This window comes from Mirounga angustirostris, unplaced genomic scaffold (assembly GCF_029215605.1).
Source record: "Mirounga angustirostris isolate CCGP_5_RB_7025 unplaced genomic scaffold, mMirAng1.0.hap1 SCAF_15, whole genome shotgun sequence".
NCBI lineage: Eukaryota > Metazoa > Chordata > Mammalia > Carnivora > Phocidae > Mirounga > Mirounga angustirostris.
This window is the reverse complement of record NW_026991723.1, coordinates 9,751,635-9,764,608: the sequence shown is the minus strand read 5'-3', so window position 1 is coordinate 9,764,608 and position 12,974 is coordinate 9,751,635. Positions and strand designations below refer to the sequence as shown.

The 12,974-nt window shown below is 41.5% G+C and overlaps 1 long non-coding RNA gene across 1 annotated transcript in view; it reads left to right on the top strand.

The window, feature by feature from the left end:
• LOC129046031 (uncharacterized) overlaps positions 1–12,974 on the top strand; it is a 414,819-nt gene that overhangs the window by 178,100 nt on the left and 223,745 nt on the right. Inside the window, exon 2 of the long non-coding RNA XR_010407794.1 lies at positions 11,970–12,082. This is a non-coding gene — a long non-coding RNA (uncharacterized LOC129046031). The remainder of the gene's footprint in view (positions 1–11,969; positions 12,083–12,974) is intronic.

The window sequence follows — 12,974 nt, the reverse complement described above, 5'->3', positions numbered from 1 at the left end:
CACACTGGGCTCATAAACAGAGCATTCTTGCTGGCACGGATGGGAAACACTGCCTGGACCCAAGATCATGGGCATCATTAACGAGTGCTGATCTAGCTGTTGCTGCTGCTGAATGTCCAACCTTCCAATCTGTCCAACCTGAACCTGTGATACAGCACTGTTCTTCAAAACCCAACTAGCCACTGTGGACACCCCTTCACTCTAAAAGGGGGCAGCATTTCATCGTAACTGGAAATGACACGTATTCTAGGTATGGATTTGCCTTTCCTGATGGCAGGGCCATGGGCACCACACCACTAGATACCTTAAAGAGGGTTTTATTCACTGAAACAGGATACCACAAAATACTGCTTGAGATGAGGGACTCCTATCAAAGGAGGTATGACAGTAAGCACATGACCAAGGGCCCACTTGTCCTATCACATACTACACTACTCAGAAGCCATCAGCTTACAAGGAAGTGGAGAAACCTTTTGAAGGTACGGCTGAGGTGTCAGTTTGGAGGTGGTAAACCTGTGACTCTGGGAGACCACCCGGGAGGTTGTGGCATGCACTCTAAAATCATTGACACAGCTGTGTCCTTAATAGGCAGAAGACTTGGGTCTAGAAAGGGTTGGAAATAGAAGTAGCCCTGCATGTCATCACTCCCAGTGGCCTACTTGGAGGAATTTATACTTTGTATTTCTGCAAGTCTAAGCTGTTTAGTTCTGGAGGTTCCCAGAGGCTGAATACTTCCATAGGGGACACAGCAAGAATCCTATTATGTTGTAAGCTATGACTGTCACCTGGCCACCCTGGGCTCTGATTGCCAGGACATGAGCAGACAAGGGAATGAGTCATCATCCCAGCAGGAGTAATTGACCTGGATGTTAGGAGAAGATAGGGTTGCTTTTGTATAACAGGGGGCAGGGAAGAAGGCCTTTGATTCCCAGGTGCTCTACTGGGGATGTTTCTTGGTTCTCTTTTGTACAGTTTTGACAGTAAGTGGACAAAGTGCTACAGCTACAGCCTGAGAAGGGCTTGCTGACCAGGATTTAGACTGGTTAGGGATGAGAGTCTACATCCGCACCTGGTAAACCATCATGACCTACAGGGGTGCTAGCAGAGGGTGAGAGAAGCCTAGAATGGATAATAAAGAAGACATTGAGTACCAAGTATGTCCCCATGACCAGTTGTAAAGGCAGAAGTTCTAATTTGTCTCAATAACTGTCCTCCTGAAAGGTTCCCCAGGAAAAGGCACAAACTAGAAATTTGTGGGAGTTATTTCTAGAAGGAATGGACTTACTATGTGAAGCAAGTGGTTTAGGTGGCAAGGAGTGGTTTCTGGTGGGTCTGTGATGCACCCAGATCCTGCTTTAGGACCAAGGTGCTTATTCTCCAGCTACTATGACTATGGCTGTTTACCACTCAGAGCTGAGTCTTTTTTGGGACTGGACAGAGCTGCCTCTCCCAAGTTTACATCCTCTCTTTAGGTGTAGCCTGCTTTCAGTGACGGGTAAAAGCATGGGGGCAAATGTCTGTTTTGTTCTTAGTCTGGGACACTCTGATGGACCACTGCAGCTTTCTAGCCCCCCTGTGGAATTGCTCAAGTCTGTGGTTACAGCCTTGTGGTTCGACTTATCCCTTTGTCCAATCCTGCTTCCCCTGCTCCCTCAAAGAAGCTATTCCCAGTTAATTCCCTTCATACAAATCTCCATCCCAAAGTCTGTTTCCTGAGAGACCCAAACTACACCATGTAAACACTCTGTAAATCATAAAACATAAGGGATGCCTACTGCTCCCAGTCATTATAGGTTGAGTTTCGCTAAATTGAATTTTTATAGAGAAACCTTTTCTGACATTGTTACTGGATTTTATCCTATATGCATTCCAGTAGTCCTCTATTCCTTTATTACATTAGAGACACAGACATTTTCTGAATTCCCAGCTGTAGGAAAAGTGTTTGCTGAGGAAGACATCATCTTGATGTGGATTTGCATTTTTCTGTGGGTTTGTTTGGTGGCCATACCAGCTGTCAGTTTCAGCTGCTTAGAGTTGGCCCACGTTGTCATCACCCTCTGGATGCCATTAAAGGAAACTTTATTTCATTATTGTGTACCTATTGTGCTGGTTAGATATTTGCACAGAGATTATTTCATCTAGTTTTTGAAACAAGATTATGAACTAGATATGTCTAGTAGATAAGGAAAATTGAGGCTCACTGAGATTGGATATCTTTTCAGTACAGCTAGCTAGCATGTTTTAAATACTCCAGATTCAAAGCCACATCGTGACTCCCAAGTCTCGTATTCATGAGGTGGTCACTCAACACGTGTGGACTTCTATCTGGTACGTGGACCTGGTCCACGTGACCTTCTGTGTAAAACAATCACTTGGAATGAACCAGTGTCTATTGAAAATCTTTGAAACATTCCATATTCCTTTTCTAACTGACATGGACCGAGTCTCGGTCATGGACACTGTTTTCTCCTATTTTGGTGGGCCCCTAAATCCTGGTCGGGAAGTTGTACCACTGTTCTGGCTAAACTTTTCTCTTTTACATGAGCACAGCCCAGTGAAGTACTCATTTATGAGCGGCAGTGGAGCAACTCAGCAAACTCTCATTCTTGTTTGTTTGTTTGTGTTCTTCCCCATTCAGCTTTACTGGGAAAGTCACTCTGTTAGGCACAGTGTAGATCTGTAGTCCTTGGCTGGGAAAAGGCTTGTTGGTGAAGTCTGATACTGAAAAGTAATCTTCTTCAGGAAATGAGTACCAAAGAGTTGTTACTCTGTGTAATAACAAGGAAACAGTAAGGATCCCAAGAGAGAAGGTCATTTGGCAACTGATGGACAATGGTCATTATCGTCTGAGTGCTCAAATGAAAATACCTTCCAACCCAGAAAAGTGGGTTTCTGTGTTTTAAGTATAGATTCTTATTTTACAGGACTGTTTCCAGGTGACCTCCTGACCTTCTGGGGTAGAGTTAACAACTGAAGGCAGTCCTGTGTGTGGGGAAATGGAATGAGACCAGAACTGTGGAAAACACAGAATGGATCTTCTGGTGTTGCGTGTTTGAAGCACAGAATCTTCAGGTGCAGGAACAAGAATATGCAGTGGTAAATGCATGGTATCCAACTAATATTTGGTGGCCAGATGTCATCAGTGTCATTAGTTTCATCGAGAAGGCTCAACAGGACTCATAATGAAGCTGGTCCCTTTGAAACATTGTGTGTATGTGTGTGTGTGTGTGTGCGTGTGTATGTATGCCAAATGTATAGGCCAATCTTATGATACTGAATACTCCCATTTGATTATTCACTTTAAAAAAATCTGTGAATTTCTTAAAGAAATCACTTTGCCATACTGTATCCCATTTATGTCAGTTGATTCATTTGGCTTGTGGAACTAAACTGAAGAAAGCAGCTGGTGAGACTGACCTCACCAGGATGACAGGTTCCTTGGCCATTCTTCAGAACACATTTAAAAAAAGAGAGGGTGGGGGTGCGGAGCAAGATGGCGGAGGAGTAGGAGACTTGGATTTCGTCTGGTCTCAGGAATTCAGCTGGATAAGGATCAAGCCATTCTGAACACCTACGAACTCAACAGGAGATCGAAGAAAAGAATAGCAACAACTCTCTGAACAGAAAAGCGACCACTTTCTGGAAGGTAGGACGTGCGGAGAAGTGAATCTGAGGCGATATTCGGGAGGATAGACGGCAGGGGAGGGGGCCTCCGTCGGCCACTTCTGGCAAGTGATAGAGCCGTGGAGCACAAAATTGGAACATTTAGAAGTCGGCTCCGCTGAGGGACGTCGCTCCAGTGGCTAACCAGGGGGTGGAACCCTAGCGGGACAGTGTGGTCTCAGGAGCCTCTGGGTCACAGAAAGACTGGGGTGCCTGAGTGCAGCAGAGCTCCCAGGGATCGGAGCAGGGAAGCCGGCTGCAGAGACGGAGCCGAGGCGTGGGCTCTCAGCTCGGGGTTGCCATAAACAAAGATCCGGGGCACAGTCAGGCCACTGCTCCTCCAGCAGGGACCCAACAAGCGGCAGATCCGGGGAGACTCCCCTTCCTCCCCCAGGAGGAGCCGCGCGGGAGGGCACTGCAGGGATCTGCTGGGTTTGGAGACTCTGCACGGGGTCGGGTGCCAGAGATAGAAACGATCGGTCACAGGCCGGGTAAGCACGGAGTGTGGCCGGAGACCGGGGAGACAGGAGTGACTGACTGCTTTTCTCTGGAGGATCACTTAGGAGCGGGCCCCCGAGTTCTCGGGTCCTCCGGGTGGAGATTGGGAGGCCGCCATTTTCACTTTCAGCCTCCAAAGCTGTACGGAAAGCTTGCAGGGAACAAAAGCCCCCGAGAGCAAACCCGAGCAGATTACTTAGCCCGGACTGGCAAGGGCGTGGCAATCCTGCCTCCAGCAAAGACATTTGGGAACCACAGCAACAGGCCCCTCCCCCAGAAGATCAGTGAGAACAGCCAGCCAAGACCAAGTTTACCGATCAATGAGAACGGCAGAACTCCAGTGCTAGGGGAATCCTGCACATAGAATTCAAGGCTTTTTTACCATGATTCTTTAGTCTTTCAAATTTTTTTTTTGAATTTTTCTTTTTCCCTTTTTTAACCAACATCTTATCAATCCCTTTTTTAAAAAAACATTTTTATTTTTCATTTTTAGAGTCATATTCTATCCCTTCATAGTAGTTGCCCTTATTTTTGGCATATATATATAAGTTGTTCTCTCTTTAAAATTTTGAGATACAGTTTCTTCTAACAAATCAAAATATACCCTAAATCTCTAGTGTATGGCTTTGTTCTAGTCTCCTGCCTGATCACATTCTCTCCCTTTTTTTTTCTTTTTTTCTTTAAATCCTCTTCTTTCTTTTTTCAAAAAACTTCTTATCAATTCCTTTTATAAAATTTTTAATAATTTTCATCTTTACAGTCATATTCCATCTGTTCATCATATCAACCCTTATTTTTGTACATACATAAGTTTTCCTTTCTTTAAAATTTTGGGAGACACTTTCTTCTAACAGACCAAAATACACCCAAAATATAGTGTGTGGCACTGATCTTTGCACCAGCCTGATCATATTTGAACATATTCTGGGTTTTTTTTTGTTTTGTTCTGTTATTGTTTGTTTTTATCTTTTACTTTTTCTTTTTTTTCTTTTTTCTTTCTTTCCCTTTCTTTCCCCCGGCTTCAGGTCTTTTCTGATTTGTTTAGAGTATATTTTCTGGGGACGTTGTTACCCTGTTAGCATTTTGTTCTCTCATTCATCTATTCTCCTCTGGACAAAATGACAAGACAGAAAAAATCACCTCAAAAAAAGAACAAGAGGTAGTACCGACTGCCAGGGACCTACTCAATACAGACACTAGTACGATGTCAGATCTAGAGTTCAGAATCATCACTTTAAAGATACTAGCTGGGCTTGAAAAAAACATGGAAGTTATTAGAGAAACCCTTTCTGGAGAAATAAAAGAACTAAAATCTAACCAAGTCAAAATCAAAAAGGCTATTAATGAGGTGCAATGAAAAATGGGGGTGCTAACTGCTAGGATAAATGAGGCAGAAGAGAGAATCAGTAATATAGAAGACCAAAAGATGGAAAATAAAGAAGCTGAGAAAAAGAGAGATAAACAACTACTGGATCACGAAGGCAGAATTTGAGAGATAAGCGATACCATAAGACGAAACAACATTAGAATAATTGGGATCCCAGAAGAAGAAGAAAGAGAGAGAGGGGCAGAAGGTATATTGGAGCAAATCATAGCAGAGAACTTCCCTAATTTGGGAAAGGAAACAGGCTTCAAAATGCAGGAGGCACAGAAAACCCCTCTCAAAATCAATAAAAATAGGTCAACACCCCGACATCTAATAGTAAAACTTACGAGTCTCATAGACAAAGAGAAAATCCTGAAAGCAGCTCGGGAGAAGAGATATGTAACCTACAAGGGTAGAAACATTAGACTGGCAACAGACCTATCCACAGAGACCTGGCAGGCCAGAAAGGACTGGCAGGATCTATTCAGAGCACTAAATGAGAAAAATATGCAGCCAAGAATACTCTATCCAGCTAGGCTGTCATTGAAAATAGAAGGAGAGATAAAAAGCTTCCAGGACAAACAAAAACTGAAGGAATTTGTAAACACGAAACCAGCCCTACAAGAAATATTGAAAGGGCTCCTCTAAGCAAAGAGAGAGCCTAAAAGTAACACAGACCAGAAAGGAACAGAGACAATATACAGTAACAGTCACCTTACAGGCAATACAATGGCACTAAATTAATATCTTTCAATAGTTACCCTGAATGTAAATGGGCTAAATGCCCCTGTCAAAAGACACAGTCTATAAGATTAGATTAAAAAAAAAGACCTATCGAAATGCTGTCTGCAAGAGACTCATTTTAGACCCAAAGACACCCCCAGATTGAAAGTGAGGGGGTGGAAAACCAAAAGAAAGCTGGGGTGGCAATCCTTATATCAGACAAATTAGATTTTAAACCAAAGACTGTAATAAGAGATGAGGAAGGACACTATATCCTACTTAAAGGGTCTATCCAAAATGAAGATCTAACAATTGTAAATATCTATACCCCTAACATGGGAGCAGCCAATTATGTAAGGCAATTAATAACAAAAGCAAAGAAACACATCAACAACAATACAATAATAGTGGGGGATTTAACACCTCCCTCACTGAAATGGACATATCATGTAAGCAAAAGATCAACAAGGAAATAAAGACTTTAAATGACACACTGGACCTTCACAGACATATTCAGAACATTCCATCCCAAAGCAACGGAATACACATTCTTCTCTAGTGCCCATGGAACATTCTCCAGAATCAATCACATCCTAGGTCACAAATCAGGTCTCAACTGGTACTGAAAGATTGGGATCATTCCCTGCCTATTTTCAGACCACAATGCTTTGAAACTAGAACTCAATCACAAGAGGAAAGTTGGAAAGAACTCAAATACATGGAGGCTAAAGAGCATCCTACTAAAGAATGAATGGGTCAACCAGGAAATTAAAGAAGAATTTAAAAAATCTGTGGAAACCAATGAAAATGAAAGCACAACTGTTCAAAATCTTTGGGATGCAGCAAAGGCTGTCCTAAGAGGAAAGTATATAGCAATACAAGCCTTTCTCAAGAAACAAGAAGGGTCTCAAGTACACAACCTAACCCTACACCTAAAGGAGCTGGAGAAGAACAGCAAATAAAGCCTAAACCCAGCAGGAGAAGAGAAATAATAAAGATCCGAGCAGAAATCAATGAAATAGAACCCAAAAGAACAGTAGAACAGATCAACGAAACTAGGAGCTGGTTCTTTGAAAGAATTAACAAGATTGATAAACCCCTGGCCAGACTTATCAAAAAGAAAAGAGAAAGGACCCAAATCAACAAAATCATGAATGAAAGAGGAGAGATCACAACCAACACCAAAGAAATACAAACAATTATAAGAACATATTATGAGCAACTCTATGCCAGCGAATTCGATAACCTGGAAGAAATGGTTGCCTTCCTAGAGATGTATCAACTACCAAAACTGAACCAGGAAGAAATAGAAAACCTGAACACACCTATAACCACTAAGGAAATTGAAGCACTCATCAAAAATCCCCCCAAAACAAAAGCCCAGGGCCAGATGGCTTCCCAGGGGAATTCTACCAAACATTTTAAGAAGATTTAATACCTATTCTTCTGAAACTGTTCCAAAAAATAAATATGGAAGGAAAACTTCCAACCTCGTTTTATGAGGCCACCATTACCTTGATTCCCAAACCAGACAAAGACTCCATTCAAAAGGAGAATTACAGACCAATATCCCTGATGAACATGGACGCAAAAATTCTCACCAAAATACTAGCCAATAGGATCCAACAGTACATTAAAAGGATTATTCACCACGACCAAGTGGGATTTATCCCTGGGCTTCAAGGTTGGTTCAACATCCGCAAATCAATCAATGTGATACAATACACTATCAAAATAAAGAACAAGAATCATATGATCCTCTCAATAGATGCTGAAAAAGCATTTGACAAAGTACAGCATCCTTTCTTGATCAAAACTCTTCAGAGTATAGGCATAGAGGTTACATACCTCAATATCATAAAAGCCATCTATGAAAAACTTACAGTGAATACCATTCTCAATGGGGAAAAACTGAGAGCTTTCCCCCTAAGGTCAGGAATTTGTCAGGAATGTCCACTATTACCACTGCTATTTAACGTAGTATTAGAAGTCCTAGCCTCAGCAATCAGACAAGAAAAAGAAATCAAAGGCATCCAAATCGGCAAAGAAGAAGTCAAACTCCCACTCTTTGCAGATGATATGATACTTTATGTGGAAAACCCCAAAGACTCCACCCCAAAACTGCTAGAACTCATACAGGAATTCAGTAAAGTGGCAGGATATAAAATCAATGCACAGAAATCAGTGGCATTCCTATACACCAACAACAAGACAGAAGAAAGAGAAATTAAGGAGTTGATCCCATTTACAATTGTACCCAAAACCATAAGATACCTACGAATAAATCTAAGGAAAGAGGCAAAGGATCTGTACTCAAAAAATTATAAAATACTCATGAAGGAAATTGAGGAAGACACAAAGAAATGGAAAAACGTTCCATGCTCATGGATTGGAAGAACAAATATTGTGAACATGTCAATGCTACCTAGAGCAATCTACACATTCAATGCAATCTCCATCAAAATACCAACCACTTTTTTCAAAGAAATGGTACAAATAATCCTAAAATTTGTATGGAACCAGAAAAGACCCTGCCAGAGGAATGTTGAAAAAGAAAAGCAAAGCCGGCGGCATCACAATTCCAGACTTCCAGCTCTATTACAAAGCTGTCATCATCAAGACAGTATGGTCCTGGCACAAAACAGACACATAGTTTAATGGAACAGAAGAGAGAGCCCAGAAATGGACCCTTAACTCTATGGTCAACTCATCTTTGATAAAACAGGAAAGAATGTCCAATGGAAGGAAGACAGTCTCTTCAACAAATGGTGTTGGGAAAATTGGACAGCCACATGCAGAAGAATGAAACTTGACCATTTCCTTACACCACACACAATTATAGACTCCAAATGGTTGAAAGACCTAAATGTGAGATAGGAGTCCATCAAAATCCTAAAGGAGAACACAGGCAGCACCCTCTTCAACCTCAGCCAAAGCAACTTCTTCCTAGAAACATCACCAAAGGCAAGGGAAGCAAGGGCAAAAATGAACTATTGGGACTTCATCAAGATAAAAAGCTTTTGCACATCAAAAGAAACAGTCAACAAAACCAATAGACAACCGACAGAATGGGAGAAGATATTTGCAAATGACATATCAGATAAAGGGCTAGTATCCAAAATCTATAAAGAACTTATCAAACTCAACACCCAAAGAACAAAGAATCCAATCAAGAAATGGGCAGAAGACATGAACAGACATTTTTCCAAAGAAGACATCCAAATGGCCAACAGACACATGAAAAAGTGCTCAACATCGCTCGGCATCAGGGAAATCCAAATCAAAACCTCAATGAGATACCACCTCACACCAGTCAGAATGGCTAAAATTAACGAGTCAAGAAATGACAGATGTTGGCAGGGATGCGGAGAAAGGGGAACCCTCCTCCACTGTTGGTGGGAATGCAAGCTGGTGCAGCCACTCTGGAAAACAGTATGGAGGTTCCTCAAAAAGTTGAAAATAGAGCTACCATACGATCCAGCCATTGCACTACTGGGTATTTACCCAAAGATACAAATGTAGGGATCCCAAGGGGTATGTGCACCCCGATGTTTATAGCAGCAATGTCCACAATAGCCAAACTGTGGAAAGAGCCAAGATGTCCATCGACAGGTGAATGGATAAAGAAGGTGTTGTATAGGGGCGCCTGGGTGGCTCAGTCGTTAAGCGTCTGTCTTCGGCTCAGGTCGTGATCCCAGGGTCCTGGGATCGAGCCCCGCATCGGGTTCCCTGCTCGGTAGGGAGCCTGCTTCTCTCTCTACCACTCCCCCTGCTGTGTTCCTTCTCTCGCTTTGTCTCTCTCTGGCAGATAAATAAATAAAATTCTTAAAAAAAAAAAAGATGTGGTATATATATATATATATATACACACACACACACACAATGGAATATTATGCAGCCATCAAAAGGAATGAGATCTTGCCATTTGTAATGACATGGATGGAAGTGGAGGGTGTTATGCTGAGCGAAATAAGTCAATCAGAGAAAGACATGTATCATATGACCTCACTGATACGAGGAATTCTTAATCTTAGGAAACAAACTGAGGTTTGCTGGAGTGGGGGTTGAGGTGGGAGGGATGGGGTGACTGGGTGATAGACATTGGGGAGGGTATGTGCTATGGTGAGTGCTGTGAGTTGTGCAAGATTGTTGAATCACAGATCTGTACCTCTGAAACAAATAATGCAATATGTGTTAAGAAAAAAAAAAGGGCGCCTGGGTGACTCAGTTGGTTAAGCGACTGCCTTCGGCTCAGGTCATGATCCTGGAATCCCGGGTTCGAGTCCCTCATTGGGCTCCCTGCTCAGCGAGGAGCCTGTTTTCCCTCTGACCCTCCCCCGTCTCATGTACTCTCTCTCATTCTTGATCTCTCAAATAAATAAATAAATAAAATAAAATAAAAAGAAAATAGTAGGAGGGGAAGAATGAGGGGGGGAATTGGAAGGGGGGACGAACCATGAGAGAAGATGCACTCTGAAAAACAAACTGAGGGTTCTAGAGGGGAGGGGGGTGGGAGTATGGGTTGGCCTGGTGATGGCTATTAAGGGGGGCATGTTCTGCATGGAGCACTGGACGTCATGCACAAATAATGAATCATGGAACACTGCATCAAAAACTAATGATGTCATGTATGGTGATTAACATAACAATAATAAATAAATAATAAATAGATAGATAGATAGATAGATAGATAGATAGATAGATAGATAGAGGGTGATTTTTGCCATTTGCCCTGAAAGTGTGACTACAGTTTTATGTGGCTTCCAGGAGAAGAGATGGTAGAGAAATAGCCCCCATTAATTCCACATACGAATTTCGGCTTGATGTTCCTAAAGGGTTTGGAAATTCTATGCATATTGTTATAATCCCATTTTTTAAAAAATTGCAACAAAAACGTAAAAACCACAGTCTTTCCTTTAGATGTCACATGTATTGTGTTTTCACTTTAACATATTTATCTTAAAACAAGATTCCCCTCACCCTGATTTCTTCTTTTTTTCTTATTTTTACCTAGGATTTTTTCTTAATCATTTTTTATAAGTAGTTATTTAAATTAAAATCCTTTTCAGATGAAGAGGGGCCTTTTGAGGGTTATTAAACATTAAAAAAATCATTAAAATGTGTATTGATTCATTGATCCTTTTGACACCATATGTGTCTAGTGATGATTCTGCCCCAGGTACAATTTTGGGTCATGGGTGACAGCTGAAGGGAAGAAAAGTGCTGGAAAATAGTAGGAGTTTTAAAAATTGTAGAACTGCCCTGTACATCAGCTTCTGGCCTTTGAGTGACTAGAACTGCTTTTGGAGGTGGTAGGGAAATGAGTACTGCTTCAGAGGTGTATTTTAAATGTCTAAATGGAAATATCTGAACTAAAAACCTCTGAAGTCATCTGAAAGAATGCATTTTCTTAATCTTTTAGTGAGCCAGTTCCCTAAAAATAATTTCGCTGTCTAAACATGCTGGCTAATTAAAAATGGTACGTACGCATAAAAAGTATTAGTTTTGTTTATAAGCAACAGAAACCAATGCCAGATAGCTGAGTAGGGAGGCAGAGGGGGATTTATTACAAGGAAATAGAAGTTTTCTCAGGAAATTCAAGGACAAGAATGCGGCTGAGCCTTAGGAATAAACTGAATGAAGGACTCGCTGTCAAGATCCTTTCTCCATATGTCACCCTGCTCTTGTCTGTGTGTTGACTCAGTTCTCTCCCTTTCAGGCTGACCGTCCCAGCTTTGCCAGATCAGCTGGTGGAAACCACGACCACTGGAAATCCTCCTATTTCATTTGATACAGACCCTCAAGCAGAATAGATGGGGACTGTTACTCAAGGTAAGAATTCCCACTCCTCTGTCCCAGATTGGGTGACAAGATCCCCTGGGACCAGTCACCTGAGCCTGGTTGGTGGGGTCACAGGATAAGAACTGGACTATGAGGAGCTCAAACCCAGACGTGGTTAAAGGGTGGACAAGATTTTAGAGGGGGGTGACCATAAAGTCTTTGGGAAAAACTGTGAAGTTGACAGAGTACTTGTCCACAAAAATTAAAGCTCTCTTGTCTACATTTATTGCATTTACATTTTAAAAACTTGTGTGAGAATATCTGGCAGTGAACTGGAATTGGCGAACTATGGCCTCCAGGCCACATCCAGCCCTTGGTGCAGTGTTGTAATTGCCTGTGAACAACATTTAAAATGTATTGTTAAAAAAAGAAGAATATGCAACAGAAATCCTGACCCCTGTTCTGGATAGCATGGTGAGCGAACCTGCAGACTGTGTCTAGTCTGCTGGGTACTTATTCTGGCTGAGCAGTTTCAGAGAGAGACCTGAGGCCAGTCACAAAACGCACCGTCCCTCTGTGCCGCCATTTGAAAATTGAGAAGAATAGTCATAATAATACCTGTCTTATAGTGTTGTCATACAAAGTAAATGAGTAAATATTTACAAGTCATTGAGAACAGTGCCTGATCTATTGTAAGAATGTTAATTAGAATGATGTCAAATTACTTATAATTTAGACATGTTTGCATTTATAAATGCATATATGCATATATGCATATATATTACGTATAAATAAATATGTCTTAATACATATACTTAACATATATGAATGTTTTCTTTTTGTGACTGTAATTGTCCATGAAATGTGCTCTTGGTGAATACTATTGACAGGAAAGCTATAAGGTGATGATTTGGAAAGGAAAGAGTTATTTCTTTAAAAAGGA